A 6,065-nucleotide genomic window follows, 5' to 3' on the forward strand; every position below is an offset into this window, starting at 1 on the left:
TTCCTAACCTCAAATATATCTCCATATATATATTTCCATAACCCGATAGTCTAAATAACTGCCCGATACCTAAAATATCCCTGACTTATCCAAAGTCAAATATTAAGCCCTGTTGCGACTTTTCCCGCTATCTAGCCCTAGGATCGCCTCAAGTCGTACTCTGCAAACCTGTCCACATAATAATGTGGTTCTCACATATACTATATATATATATCACATTTACATTCATATAATCATACGAGCATTTTTTTATCATATAATTGTGCATTTAAATCAATAAACTCATTCAAATCACATATAAGTCAATTCTGCCCTCCCGTCACACTAATCAAGACCCTTAAGCCTTATTAGCAAATTTTGGGGTCGTTACAAGTATATATGAGCCCAACCATAGTTTGATATGAGAAATGTGGGCTTTGATGTGGCAATTACATGAAGAATACTCCATACCATGGTGCTTAATTGGAGATTTCAACAATGTTTTGAGCCAGGCTAATAAGGGGGGGAATCCATACCCGAATTGGCTCATTGAGGGATTCCAACAAGTAATCCAACAAGATTGTGGGCTTATCGATATGGAGTAATGTGGGTATCAGTATACTTGGGAGAAAGGTCACAACACAACCAATTAGGTCAAGGTTTGTATTGACAAAGTTGTGGTTTCACAAAGTTGGTTGGAGATTTTCAAATTTTCAAGGCTAACAAACATGGAGGTTATGTCTTTTGATCATTACCCATTATTGTTTAACACACATTACCATGTGCATACCCCAGGTAGGAAACACTTTAAATTCGAGAATGCATGGATTGGTGAGCCTATGTGTGAACTGATTATTAGAGAGAGTTGGGACACTTGTGTTAATCATGGGCTTCAATGAAAGTTAAGTCATTGTGGTGATCTACTAATGCAGTAAGGTAAGGGAGTCACAAGTAATTTCAAGCATCGTATAAGCAGAAGCAAAATGATCCTTAAACGGCCCAAGAGTAGAAGGGATGCAAAGGGGACAATTCAAAGAAGAACACCATAGAATATTTGGAATGTTGAATTAAAGGGAGGTTTATTGGCGTCAACGATCCAAGCAGCTTTGGCTCTAAGCTGGAGATCAAAATAGTATGTTTTTTCATGCAACTGCTAGTGCTCGTAGGAGGAATAACAAGATTCACAGTCTGAAAAGAAGTGACGGGATATGGGTGGAATGGGAGAATGGGTTATCAAGAGTTATGGAAAATTAATTTCAAGGAATAATTGAAGCCTCTGAGACCAGTTGGGGAGAGGTGGTGGAAGGAATAGGTTCATTTATTTTGGATGCTCAGAACATAGATTTGTTACAGCCTATTTCAGAGCAGGAGGTGAAAGATGCATTATTTCAAATGCATCCGAATAAATCCCCAGGCCTCAATGGGATGAGCCCGACTTTTTACCAGAAATATTGGCATGTTGTGGGGAAGGACATGGTGGAGGTTGTTAGAAGTTTTTTTTTATCAAGGAGTTATTCCTGATAGATTGAACGATACAAATATAGTGCTTATACCAAAAAAGAAGCGTCCCGAGACTATGGGAGGCTTAAGGTCTAACTTGGTCTACAACGTCCTATATAATATTATTTCAAAGGTGCTTGCAAATATGTTGAAGTTTTTGCTGCATCAACTGGTCTCTGAGAACCAAAGCGCTTTTATCCAAGGAAGACTGATCATAGATAACACTATGATTTCTTTTGAGGTGCTTCATTAGATGAAGAGGAAGCAGCAAGAAAATGAGGGTTATGTGGCGTTAAAGCTTGATCTAAGTAAGGCATACGACCCGCTTGAGTGGCCTTATCTTATAGCGTTGATGAGACAGATGGGTTAGTGTGTGGGGGGCGGAAGATGGACACCATTATTTCAACGAGAGGGATCAGACAAGGAGATCCACTATCTCTTTATCTTTTCATCATTTTTGCTAAGGGGTTCTCATCGTTGATCAAAAGGTATGAAGCTCCTACTGTCTCTCATATGCTATTTGCAGATGACAGTTACCTTTATTGTAAGGAAATTGAGAGGGAAGCAACTCAAGTTTCGCTTTTGCTTTGGGATTTCAAGAAGGCTTCAGGTCAACAAGTAAATATAAGCAAGTCATTTGTTTTCATTAATTCTAACTCCAGTAACCAAACTAAAGAACATGTTTGCTCTATTTTGGGAATTAGGGAGGATGATGAAGGAAGTATGTACTTGGGCTTACCAAGTATTATGGGAAGTAATAAAAGTGTCATCTTGGGTTTTCTGAAGGATAGGGTGAGGAAAAGAATACAAAGTTGGGATGGGAGGCTATTGTCAAGGGCAGGTAAGGAGGTGCTCATCAAATTAGTAGTCCAGTCTTTACCAAGTTATGCGAGTAGTTTTGGGTGGAATTAGGGCTTCACTCAAAGAAGAGGCATGGACTGGATGAGCTGGGAGAGAATGAGTAATCATAAGTCTATGGACGGGATGGGTTTTTGGAGTTTAAGGGACTTTAATTTGTCTTTTCTTGGCAAGCAAGGGTGGAGACTTTTGGTGATTGAGAATAGCTTGGTAAGCAAGATTTTCAAAGTGCGTTACTACTCTAAGGGTTCGTGTCTGTCGGCAACTATTGGTAGCAATCCAAATTATATCTCGCGAAGTCTTTGGGAAGCTTAGGATCTTGTGAGGAAATGGGTTCGAATAATCATAAGGTCGGGTAGATAAACGAATATCATTGCTGAACCATGGCTTTTGGAAGAGGATAACCCATATGTTATATCGGGCCATCCTAGGTTAGTGAATAAAAAGGTGAGTAGTTTACTAATTCCAGGTGGCAAAGAGTGGGATATTGATTTGCTGAATGATGTTTTGGAGGGGAGAGATGTGGTGCTAGTGACTAGAATCTAGTTAAGTGATTCGGTTGAGCGGGATCATTGGTATTGGAGTAAGGAAAGCTTGTGCATTTATATTGTGAAGAGTCCTTATAAGTTCACGCATACACTCAAAGGAAATTGGGTTCCAGGTGATAGTTCTGGTTTTTGGAAGAGGTTGTGACAACTCAAGATACCTCCCAAAGTTAAAAATATGCTTTGGAAGGCTGCAACGTGGTGTCTCCCAACAAGAGTACTACAACTTCATATGAAGCATGTGTAGGTAGTCACTAAATGCTCGAGGTGTCAAGGGGGTGCTGAAATAATTGTGCATAGTTTGGTTGATCGCATGTTTGCTAAAGCATATTGGGAGCGTGTACTGGTGGGTGGCCAGACCACAGACGGTTTAGTCTTTGCATCTTGGCTGCAGGGCGTCTTTTCTAATCATTCTAAGGAGGTAGTGAATGAAGCAAATATGTTATACTGGGCTCTTTGGAAAGCAAGAAATGACTTGGTTTGGAATAACAAGTTTCAATCGGTTGAAGAGATAGTTGTATTGGCTAAGACAAGTCTTGATCAATGGGTAGCTGCTTAAGAAAGATATAAAGTACCATTTCATATTTCGATTCCTATTGGAGATGGGGAAGAGCGTTGGACCAAGCCACAAGAGGATATAGTTAAGGTCAATGTTGATGCTACTGTCTTTGATTCTGAAGGTTACTTTGGGTTCAGTCTTGTTGCTAGGAACCATGAAGGAGCACTCCTAGAAGCTTTCTCTTCTAGTAGGCTTGGCCGTGTCAGACTAGATGTAGCAGAGGCCATTGGTGTTAAGGAGGCATTGAGATGGATCAAAAGGAAGCATTGGGTGCATGTAGAAGTGGAGAATGACTGCCTTAACGTAGTCCTTGCTGTTACGAGTTGAATCCATATGGTTTCTCCATATGGTTTTATTATTAGTGACTGTAAGTTGTTGCCTTTTGAACTATGCAATGTGTCATTGTGTTTTGTTAAGCGATCTGCGAACAAAGTCGGTCACTATCTTGCTAGAGCATCTTGTTATCAAGCTGATTATAGTATTAGTGGGAGTGATATTCCCATTAGTTTGTCCTACTTGTTGTTGGATGATATTTTCCATTAATGAAAGTTGCTAATTTATTAAAAAAAAAGGATCATGAACCAACTTTAGAAAAAAGAATATCCTTTTGAAATTTAAATCATATTGCCAAGACCTTTATTCCAAACATGTTTTACTTTATACTAGTATGTGGTAAAGTGGTTTTCTTAATGTACTAAATCAATAATGCATAAATTTGATGTTAAACTATTTGAAGTCGATAGTAGAGAAAGATGATATTGGATATCAAGCCTCATATTTTCTATAAGAGTTACTATACATTTCCTTTTTCTTTTTTGTCTACATATATTTTGATACATAGAGAAATAAATGTCATATGTAGCAGGAAAGCAAATAATAATAATAATAATAATATACGAAGATGTCCATGAGAGTGTATGTACGTTTTTTTTTTAAATATCTTTTACATCTCTATTTTTTTTTGCTGAGCTTTTCTACATCTCTATTTATTTGCATGATGATAAATCTATTATTATGGTAAAAGAAATTGATACGCAATGCAATATATTATTGATCTTGGATTGATGTTGTTATATAATTGGTAAATAAATCAATTTAGAGTCCATTATTGGGTTAAAATTTGAAGAAACTATTGGGTGAGCCTCTTTGTCAACTCAAATAAATAAGGAAATTTACTTATTTGATATCCTATATGTGTTTGCAAAGTATTATTTTTGTATTTTTTTTTTCAATAATGTTTATATGGTACTATGTATTTTAAAATCATATATATTTTGTACCATAAAATCATATTTGGTACCATACTCATAAATTATAAAGTAAATTGCGGCTAAAATACCTAATATTTTTAAAATGTTGCACTTTTATATTCAAATTTTTTTCGGCAGTAAATATATTCATTGTGTTCAAAATGTTTCGTTTTTATACCCAATATTTTTTTTTATAGTAAATGTACTCAATGTTTTTAATATAATTACTAAATATTTCTAGCAAAATTTTATAAAAATTAGAATTAGATTATATGTTATATATTATTATAATAACAATATTTTATAACATTTAAATTTATATTAATATAATTATTAAATATTTAGTCTTATATTATATATATTATAATAAAAATATTTTATAACATTTAAATTTATATTAATATAATTAATAAATATTTAGTCTAGTATTAAATATTATTATAATAATTATATTTTATAACATTTGAATTTATATTAATAAATATGTAATGATAATATTTAAATTTATATATATATATTTTTTTTGATGAATCAGCAGCTATTCATTACTCCACTTACAAATTTACAACCTAAAGGCACCTGTTGAAATAAGGCCCATTCTCTATACAATGTATAAACATATCTATAGACATTCAAAGCTATAAAGATTCAAACCATTCCTTATCAACTTGATCTATTTGCTTAGGCATTATACATGTTATCCTAGTTTTAAGTTGCCATCTAGCTTCCTGAACTAACAACGTGGGAGAGATAATGCTTGAATGCCAGAGTTTAGAATTTCTAGCCTGCCATACATGATAAACTAACGAGGCAATTGAGGCAGCCAGCACTTTCTTCTGAAATCTGCTTCTCCTTGACCTATCTATCCATCGAAGTAGTCCTTGCAACGCCTCTGTATGAGCTTGCCATCCCAGCCAAGTCTTCATTTGATATAGGCATTCCTGAGAGAAAGAGCATTCAAAAAAGAGATGGGTCCCTGATTCTTCTGCTCCAGCGCACAGTAAGCAAGCTGAATCCTCTGCTATATTGAATCGGCTAAGTCTGTCTCTGGTTTTAAGTCTATGCTGTACTGCTAGCCAGAGTATAAAGCTGTGTTTGGGTATGTTGAACCTGCCCCATACTGCTTTGCTCCAATGAAACTTCTCTTGCACCTGAGTAAGCATTTTATACCCATAGGAAATCTGATAAGCCTTCTGTGTAAACTGCCTAGGATCCATAAGTTGTTGAATTTGATCTTTAAGCATCACTAATTTCCTCCAATACCAGCTACTAGGGGGCGGAGCCTTGTATCTCCACCACTCTTCATTCTTTATATACACACTATGCACCCACTTAACCCATAGATTATCTTTTTTTGTTGCAATTGACCAGACA

Source organism: Humulus lupulus, chromosome 5 (assembly GCF_963169125.1).
Source record: "Humulus lupulus chromosome 5, drHumLupu1.1, whole genome shotgun sequence".
Classification (NCBI taxonomy): domain Eukaryota; kingdom Viridiplantae; phylum Streptophyta; class Magnoliopsida; order Rosales; family Cannabaceae; genus Humulus; species Humulus lupulus.